This window comes from Peromyscus maniculatus, chromosome 1 (genome assembly GCF_049852395.1).
Source record: "Peromyscus maniculatus bairdii isolate BWxNUB_F1_BW_parent chromosome 1, HU_Pman_BW_mat_3.1, whole genome shotgun sequence".
NCBI lineage: Eukaryota > Metazoa > Chordata > Mammalia > Rodentia > Cricetidae > Peromyscus > Peromyscus maniculatus.
In genome coordinates this window covers 47881484-47892017 of record NC_134852.1, presented here as the reverse complement: position 1 = coordinate 47892017, position 10534 = coordinate 47881484, and positions in this window count along the sequence as shown.

The window sequence follows — 10534 nt, the reverse complement described above, 5'->3', positions numbered from 1 at the left end:
GTGAGGGTGTGTTTACATCTTGACTATGGGTTTTTGCCTGAACTCTAGCAAGGAGACTGGCCAGTTTTATGCCTGAAACAAGGTATTTTCTCAGTGTCACGAAAAGTGCCATATCCTACCCAGTGATGACTCCTAGAGGTGTGAATACCACTTTCCAGCTCAGGAGGAAAATTGGAGGAAAAGGCCATGGTGTTTAATGGCAGAAGTTCAGCAGTCACACACTGTCCACAGCAGGCTCCTTATACTACCCTGACAATAAAAAGAACACAAACAATGGGCTTTTGGATGTAGCAGCAGCAACAATGGGCAAAGGACTAGCTCCAAGGGTCATTAAAAATAATATTTTTCCAAATTAATAAAATGCAACCATCCACACTCAAGACCAACAGCTTGTAAAATTGGATTTCTCAAAGATGAAGGGAAAGGAGAATAGCCCAGGCAAGAGGTTGCTCAGCAGAGGTGTTGGCAAGAAGGGACCTCCCCAGGAGGCACAATATCTGTCCCCTACACTGACACTAATGTGCCCACTCTGCCTGAGGTGACAGTTCCCGAATCCCACCAGCTAGAGGGCCATGAGTGATAGGAGAGACACGGGTTCCCCTGTCCTCCCCCTTAGGCCCCTGTGTTGGAGTGTGGCGGGCAGAGCCTAAGCAGGGTCATTCTAGACCTCTGAGACGGGGGTCAAGATCCTAAGTATTTTTCTACCTCCTTCTACACTGAGCAGCACACGTCTGGCAGTGAGAGGGCTCTTCCTATACATTTGAAAATTGAACTAAAGATGGCACAGATGACAGCAGTGTTCTTACTTTTGTACCCAATCTGATGTCCCCTGGGAGGAGAAGGGCAGCAGGTTAGTCTTTCTTTGCCATAGCAATATACCTGAAAAAGCCAACTATTGGAGAAGAACGATTAAGTTGGGTCACAGTTTCAGAGGTGTTAGTCGGTCCCTCATGGTGGAGAAGAGATGGCGGAGCGAAGCAGCTCGCACAGTAGAGGCAGGAAACAGAGACACAATGCCCACTTGACTAGCTTTCTCCTTTCTCTCATTTTATGTCATCTGGTCTCCTAGCCTTCAGATGGTGCCACCTGCATTCTACATTGTCATCATTTAGTTAGTCCTTTCTAGAAGCATCTTAATAGACATACCCAGAGGCATACTTAACTAAACCACTAGTGTTTCTCAGTCACGTCAAGTGGACAAGAGGAACCATGGGCCACAGGCCCTGTGGTAGTCAGCCCTTCTTCCTGTGCCATGACCAATGTCCCCTCTCTGCAAAAACAAACAACAAAACCAAGAGGGTTAGGGCTAGAGACCCTTTGGGCCATGGCTTCGGAGGGCTTTGTTGACAGTCACTTAACTTCATTGTTTCTTGGTTGTGGTGAAGCAGGACATCATGGTAAAGCAAACTATCTTACTGTATGTCAACCAGGTTACAGACGGGAAAGGACCGAGGACAGCAGGTGTCTTTCCACTGTGGAATCTATACCTTCCAACCAGACCTACTTCTCAGTAATCCCCTCATATTATGAGGCTATAAGAATATTAATCCACTGATGAGGTCAAACATTTAGGATCTAATATCTTCACTCAAAGCCCAAGCCTTTCATGTGTGGGCCTTTAAAGGGGAAGAGTCAGGGAGAGATTCATCTATTGATAGATGTATAATTCACTGAGCTATCTGGGGGCTTTAGGAGATGGCTTGCTTGAAGGGAATTGGTCTTTGGAATCATGTGTTTCAAGGGTCTTGGCTTCTTTCTCTTGCTTTCTGGTTGCCAGGACTGAACAGTGTTGCTCACCTGTGGTGGTCTGCCTTACCACAAGCCCAGAGACAACAAAACTGAGAGACTGTGGACAGTGACCTCAGAAACCCTGAGACCAAAGCCCATTCCTCTTTTCAGGGGATCTATTGGATATTTTGTCTCAGCTGCAGAAAGCTCTCACTGCCCTGATAAAAAGGAAGCTCCCTAGATCCCAAGTCCTTTATTTAGGGCACACAAAGACAGAGGAAACACCAGCCTTCTGAATGAGGAAGTGAGCCTTCCCCAGCTGCTGCCTATATGAGTACCTTGACCTTGGATTTTCCTGAGAAATAGATGTCTATGCTTTGAAACCACCCAGGTCACTGTACTTTGCATCTCAGATTTTAATGCACTCTCAGTCCCTCCCACCCAGCCATGCAGAGCAGCTGTGTTGCACAATGTAGAATGCTTCCCAGAACACCCATGGAGGACCAGCCATCCTGGCCTGGGTCTATTCTTAGCCATGCTTACAGCCAGTTCTGGGGAGAAATGTTCAGAAGTGTCTGGCTTTCTCTGTCCAATCTTTGGGGGAGCCTTCTGTTTCTGCCTTCAGGTGTTTGATTCATTCCTATTCTCATATCAAAATGGGTGTGGGGAGGTGGGAAAGAGCCATCTGGAAGAGGTACTGAATCCTGTCTTCATCTGAGCCCAACTTCTCTGTACTCTCCCCGCCCATCTCAGTTATCTAGGCTTTATGTTTCACAGGTTTTTGGCTCAAAACACAGATTTTGATTACCATTGTCTTGCTAGAACCTAGATGGCAGTTTTTCTGTGGGTTGAAACCATCATCTTTATAAATTAGGGAAGTTCACTTAGACATCAAGCTCAGAGCTGTGCATGGAGTCCAGCACACAGAGGTGTACTCTAGAGTAGGTTAGGAACTCTGAGTGCCCCTCTGTACACAAAGGCCTTGAACACTGCTGCCAGACTCCAGTAGCCCACTGAGACACAGGAATCTTTCATGCATTTCTGGAGGGAGGCATGGCACTCCCTTGTCTATCACTCCTTGGAAACAATTATAGAATGCATATAATTTGCCTTTACAGTTCTCTCATCCCACCCATGACTGCACTCATGCAAGCATGCATTCAACCAATCAGGTAATATTAATATATTTATTTTGCTTCTGTCTTAATTTTGGTTTCCTCAAACAGCAGGTGTGGTTCTTTGAAAGAAAATGTCCCCCAAAGAGAGTAGCACTATTAGGAGGTGTGGCATTGTTGGAGGAAGTGTGTCACCATGAGGGTGGGCTTTAAGGTCTCCTATGCTCAAGCTACTCCAAGTGTCACAGTCTACTTCCTGTTGCCTGCATATCAACATGTAGAAACTAGCTCTCCATGTCTGCCTGAACACTGCCATGTCCCACCATGGTGATAATGGACTGAACCTCTGAACTGTAAGTGAGCCACCACAAGTAAATGTTTTTGTTTGTAAGAATTGGCATGACCATGGTATCTCTTCACAGCAATAGAAACCCTAACCAAGACAACAGGCATTGGTAAAACCAGGACATGGGGGCAGACCGCTCATTAAGAAAATTACACCTAGAGAAAGATGCACAAGTGAGGTGCTGTGAGATAATGACACAGTCCTGGGTGCATTTCTGCACACGTTGCCATTGTGACGATTAGAAGTGTCCATCTTGTGTAGGAACTTCTGGGGTTGAAGGTAGACTTGCAGCATAATACAAGATCTTGTGGTTCTTCATGCAGGAGAAGCCAGCTGGAACTGGAAGGTATCCTTGTGGTGGGCTTTAGATCTGAGATGTTTCCCTATGCTCATCTGTTTAAGGCTCTGGCCCCAGCTGAGGGATCCAGTTACCGAGAAGTGATTGGACCCTGACCTAACCAACAGCATTATTGGAGGGAACCTGACTACAAGACGTAAGTCATGGTCCCTTTAAAAGGCAACTTGTCCTTGGCACTGAACAGCTTTCTTCTATCATGCTCTTACCCTATGATGCCCTCTCTGTCTCCCTACAAGCCCAAGAACACAGAATCAGTCAACCTTGGGCAGAAAGCTCTGAAACTGTGACCCAAAGGAAAAATATTTACTCTCCTCAAATCACTTTCTGGAGAATTTGTTAGAACTTTGAAAAGTTGGAGTAGCATCTCATTGCAGTTACAGAGGTGCAGGGGGAGCAGTCAGAGGTGAGTGGAGAGGGCACAGGGTGGAGTCTTCAAGAGTACCCTTTGTAGCCTGCAATCTTTACATTGTTGGTGTTGGTAGGGTGCACCCTACTGACCAGCCCAGTGCTAGGCTGAACAGAAGATCCCCCTGTTCCTGAAGAAGCTTGCCATGGAAGCACCAGTCATACTTGTTAATGTTTTGAAGGTTTTCTTTCCAGGAACTTCATAAGAGATAGTGTGGTCTCTTTTTGATAACCAAACTTTAAGGTGTGTGGGATTTTCTTAGAGTCAACCTAACTAGAGTCAGTTCAATCCTGATCTACATGACAATGAAAAATACTCACAAAGCTCTGTGTGATGGCACACATCTGTAATCCTAGCACTCATGGGGCTGAGGCAGGAGGATCATGAAGTTGAAGAGCCATGTCTTTGGATTCCAAGTCTTATCTTGTCTAGACTGACAGAGACGCTTTCCTCTCTCTCTCCCTCTCACGGTCAAGTGATGGAATGCTTGTTCAACTGGCCAGCATAGGCACCATGCCATGCCTCTCCTGACTGTATGGGTCAGAAGCACAGTCTCCAATCAAAAAGAGTGAGTCTTTTACTCTTGGGTCACAAGCTTAACTTTCGTAGTTACAAGGCCACATTTAAGTCTCTAGATGCTGTTCCCTAGCATACGTGGTGTACATACCTCTTAGAAGGAGCAAGCATATTTATGTCTGTGTCTGGGTGCACACAAAGGATACGTTTTCTAGTTTCTCAGCCCACCCTTCTCCTGAATGTGTGTGTTGGTCCCATAGCACTCTTTTCGCTTTCACACACAAAAACCTTTGCTTCCTGTTGGCCTGAACAGGAATATTCATCTTGCTCATATCATTTTCAAAGGAAGCAAAATATTTTAAATGCCCAGGCCCCACAGCAACATTCCTCACCCCCTGGAGAAATTCAGACAATGGGTGGACTTGTAGAGTATGGGTCAGGCCATCATCTTAGCTAACAGATGCTCTCCGAGTGCTCATCTGTCTCCTGGCTCCTCCTGGACCAATGTGGATGCATTCCCATGCCTTACTCGGGTTAGAAGGACCTAAGTGCTGGGGAATGGGTCTCTGGAGAGGAGATGATTCACACCCCAGTAGAGCAGGCTCCCAGCCACCTGCTCCCACCACCCCTCAGGGTCCCAAGGGTGAAGAAGCCTGACCTAGAGGGCCCCAAGTCTCCCTGGTCGGATCTATTACATGCATTAAAATAATTTACGCCCCATCATATAAAGTGTTTAATTCATCATGCCATCATCCATTCCAGAGCGTTCTTCTTCATCATGAATTATTTTTTGAAGTATTTATGTGGACCTCACCGAAAATCACTCCAGTCAGCAAACTGAGAAATGGAAAGGCATTAAGGGGAGATATTGACCCTGAGGTCAACAGGCATGAGTGTGGCTGGGGTCAGCAGGGTGAGAGAGGGGGCTGGGATGGCTGCAGGTGACATGGCCAGGCTCTCAGGCTCTGTCCCTGCTGCCCACACCTTAGCACAAGCAGGAGCCCATGTAGTCTTTAACATTAGTGGCTGTGAGGGTAGCTGATTGGGGTAGAATTTCCATCCCCAGATAGGCATGGTGAGGTGCACCAGTAATCCTAGCACTTAGTAGCTTGAGACAGGAGGCTTACAAGTTTGAGGTCCCCCTAGGCTGCATAGTGAACTTAATTAATGAGACTCTACCCATAAAACTCAAAGGCTAGAGATATTGTTAGGTAATAGAACACTTGTCTAGCATACTTGAGGTCTTGGTTAGACCCTAGCACTGAAAAACAAAACAATAAAAGAAAAATGCTTTGCCAAAGCCACAGTCATCTTCAGCAAGGCTGTTCGCTGGAGTCACTCTGGGATAGATGAGGAAAACCTTACTGCCAAGCCCTAATCAAGGCTTCATGCAGGGAGCTGGTCCCAGACAACCCTAGTGGAGGCTATTAGATTAACCTGTCAGGAAGCACCCTTTCAAGCCCATGTCTAAGCACTGAAACTAAAGGCAAGAAGGACCACACCCAAGTACTAGTCTGTGGTTGAACTAAGTAAATATTCTTTGTCTGAGGCAGGGTAGGGCAGCTTCTTTTCTGGAGATTGTAAAATTTGTTTCTCCCCCTTCTCTTTTTCTTCCTCCTCCTCCTGCTCTTCTTCTTCCTCTTCTTCCTCTGTGTGAACACATGTGCAGTTTCCTTAAAGCCTGATTTTATTATTTCTACTCATTTCTAAGTGCATGCCTGTATGTGAATATGTTGACTCAAATGTAGGTGTCTGCTTACAGAGGCCAGAGATGATGTCAGAGCTCGAGTCATAGGTGGTTGTGAGCTGCCCAATATGGCCTAGGAACTGAAGCTGGGTCCTCCGGAAGAATACGATGTGCTTTTAACTGCTGAGCCATCTCTCCAGCACCTTTTGTTTTTCCCCTACAGTGCTGGGTATAGAACACAGGGCCATGTTTGTGACACTAAGCCAAGAACATGGACACTCCTGGAATTTTTGAACTACCACATAGTCCTCACCATTCTATTGATGACTACTGAAGATAGCCGGCTGGGAATTTTTATTTGCTCAATGTGTATTTAGCAAGGTCCTGTGTTGTACTAGGCAATGCTTCTACCAAAGCTTTAAAAGACAGAGCCCCTCACCAACTCCATAATTTACATTCCAACAAGGTAAGCAGACCAGAAATATGGAAGAAAAAAATCAAAATATTCCAGGAAGACAAAAATAAGATTCTTATTGTGGTGTGAAGTCAGGGGCCCAGTCCATCAGTGACAGAAGGGGACAGGGTGCCAAGTGTAGTAAAGACAAGGAGAAGCCATGTTTACAAAGGCCCTGGAGTGGGAACAGTTTTGGCTGGATTCTGCTGTGGGAAGTCAGGACTCTCCTTCCTTGGTTGTGTCCCCAGGACAATGCCACAGACTGCTCCAGCCAGCTGCCCACTTCTGCAGGAATCTGACTCCTGACATCAGCCATGGTGCCCAGGGAGGGAGCATCACAGGGAGGAAACAACAGGCACATGAAGAACGCAGAATAAGCAGCCATAACTCAGTGTGCGGGAATGTAGTGGACTGCAGGGGTCACCACAGGCTCCTTCCGGGGCTAGAGGGTCCAAGGCTCCACCTTCCATCCCCGGTGGCCGGTGCTCTTTTCAATCTCAGCCCTCTGGCAACAGAAAAGCTCTGGCACCCCAGCCTGACTCGATGCCTCACAGAGTGCCCAGCCTGGGCCGCCTTGCCAGGCTCTCTGCCAAGTACCTGGTTTGTACAATTGACAGAGAGACCTGCCCCATTATCCTATATCCTATCCTGGGCTGCAAGAGGAAAGAAGTAAAAACTGGAAACAAAACTGCCCAGCAGAGAGCTTCCACATTGGGCTGTCTGGGTGTCTGGTGTGTGTGTGTGTGTGTGTGTGTGTGTGTGTGTGTGTGTGTGTGTGTGTGTCGGGGGATGGGGGTGGAGGGATGGAGTGTCTCAAGGCTCCCCTTAGCCGCCCTTGAGTGCAAATCCATGCCTAGCACAGCTCCCATGACCCACCAGGGAAATGGCCCCAGTGTCCCACCAACTCCAGAAGTTACTTTTGTGATTTTCTGGTAGCTAAAACAAATGGAGGAACAATGCAAAGAGCTAAGTGGTTAGGCAAGGCGGCAAGGGTCAGGGGCAGCCAGGCGCTGCTCTAACAATACTTATTCCTTAGACACAAACCTTTTGTACAGAACGTGTTTCTTCCAGCCCATTTCCCTGAATCAGCCACCTCAAAACCACTTTGTAAACAAAGAACAGGGCAAAGACTGTCTGAAGGTGTCATGGGCCATTCACGTGGGCTTTTCTATCTCTCAACAATGCATCCTTGATTATTTTTTTAATGTGGCCTCTGACCCCCAACTTTGCCAGCCATTTTCTCCCAGGCCTCCCGGATTTTTGAGAAGCAAAGATGACAATATTTCAGGCACACTTTAATAGCCAACTTCCCAACCTAGGCCCAGTTTCCACTGGGAACCCCTCCCCTCATCTCTTGGGGTACCAGGTAAGTGGATTGATGGAGCACGCTTTACCGCCTCACCAGGCGAACTTCACATAACCCCGTGCATAAATAATCACATGTTTTATAAATAGCTGTGGACAAGAGGCTGTAAAACAACAAAGATATATTTGTGCCTTTATGTCCTAGGAATATTTCCTAAAACGACTGTTTTATTTGGTGTGGGTTGAATTGGGGGGAGTGTGTGTGAATACATTAACAGTCCCCAAAGTTTCCCCCCCCCCGCCCCTCCCCCCAAGTCAGGCCAGCACTGTAGTTAGCAAATTGATAAGCTTCCGTGGGCAAGCTTTATTCGTTCTGACACGAGCCTATGACACTTTATAAAAAGAAGTAATCCAGAACAATCTCTAGGTAATTAACACCTAGATAAACAAACATAAATTTCTATATTGCGTTTATTTGGACTACCACTCAAATATGCGTGAACCATGCTTTTTTAATTAAAAGATAAATCCATGTGACACTTAGCCTCAAACTTAATTATTCAGCATAGTATAATAAAAAATAGAGCCCATTAAATGTGTCTTACACTGTATTTCTGTATTAACAGCAAAAACAGTTCGGTCTGGGATCATTTAAATTTCCCCCTCCCCTTTGCTTGTGAGTTCCCTGTTCACATGAGTGTTGCTCTCCCTCCTGTCTTCGCCCCCCCACCCCCAACATCTCCCCTTTCTCTCAACACCAACAGGTGAAGAGATTAAAATCCTACCCAAACCCCTACATGGAATGCTCAGCTGGGTGACATTTTTAATATCGAATTACAAGAGGCATATTTTTTTTCTTCCCCATGGAAGCATAGCTCTCATCTGGTGAAATGTGCCCAGCCCATCTTGAAATGAAGATCACAATATTTAATAGTAATTTCTTTGTGCTTGTGCTTACAACCCACCAGGTGAGGTTTGTGTAATATACTGTTGCCATGCAGATGTTGAACGGAGGAGGAAGTGTGCAGATCCCAGGCTGCCAGAAACAGGGGGTTGGAAAAGTTTCCTGATGCTCAATAGTCTCATGATGTCAGTCAGCGGCTCAGTCACTTCTGCCTGCAAGGAAGAGGAGTTCACCCTGGGGACAGTGACCACCTCACTATGGAACAGAAGAACTGGGTCAGCCTCTCAAGGAGACGCCAAAACACTTGTCCAGGGGCCATGCCCATTGCCACCTTTTAAGTCTGTAGCAGAAGTGCTGTTGGAGGGAAGAGTCTAGCCAGTGTCCCTTTGTCAAAGCCTGTATTTGGAGTCCCTTGGCATCTGTGGCACACGAGACACACTCACATTGTATTCTTAGTTGCTGATAGCAATGTGTTTGGCTTAGCCCAGGCATATCTTCAGAGGCAGTGGCCTTACACTCTGAGTGACTGGCCATTTGGTTTTATCCGGGACTACCATATTGAAAGCCTTATATTGGGGGTGGGGTGGGGAAGGCACTGCATTTCAAAACAGTGAGTCACACCTCTGTAGTCTCCATCAGCACAATGTCACTGTCATCTCTAGCATATCTGTCCCCGGAAGGAGCTATTTAAAGACTCTGTCGAGGGGCCTAGAGAAATGGGTCAGCAGTTAGAAGTACTGGCTGGTCTTCCAGGGTGGGGCAGGGTTTGATCCCCAGCACCCATACAGCAGTTCACAGCTGCCTGTAACTCTAATTTTAGGGGGTCTGGTGCTCTCTTCTGGCCTTTGTGGACACCAAGCATGCAAGTGGCACTGGTTGCAGAACACCAGTACACATACAAATAACATTTTTAGTTTTTTAAAAAGACTCTCTAGATTGGACACCAGTGACTTCTCCCTCCTTCTTGGGAGACAGAGGAGCCAAGGAGCCCATGATATAGATGATAACTGACATTCTCTCTGTAAGTCTGTTGAGGAAGTCATGCAGACTGCCTCACATTGACTTAGCTGAGCTGAATGCTGCCTGAAAACATTGCCTCTGCAGAATGTACTACCCTGGGATTCCTGGCCATGGTCACTTTAGAGACCCACCTGCAGATCTGGCAACATCTCTCTGGTTCTTCACATGGGAACTTGCAGACAGTGTTTCATTTCCACCTGGGAAGGGTCTTGTGTAGTTGCACTCGTGTTTTCTACTTTGCACATGGAACCGTGGATTTGGGAAAACACAATAGTCCCAGAAAGGGAGGTCGAGGCCCAACTCAAAAGCCTGGCCAGGCTCTGTGCCTGCTGTTTCCTGGGCCTAGCATACACGCTGTTTCCTCTGCATCTTCTTACCTTCCCAGGAGCCTTCCAGGACAGCCTCTTTTTTCCACCAATCTCCCCTTTCAGGTAGTTTGTATCTATTTGTGTTATTATTTTATTATTTATTGTGTTATTATTTTCTTCTTAGACAGTGATCTATGGTCTAGCTTGCAGCTAAAATTCTAAGTCATGGGCCAGTGTCCAGTCCATGGAAAGTCCTAGGGAAATGGTGGTTGAACAACTAAGTAAAGCCCCACCTGACTTCAGTTCCAGACTTTGCCCATTGCATCACCTTCCCCCACCACTACATGTCAACCACCCTTGAGAACGTTGTACAAGGATAGAGAGATG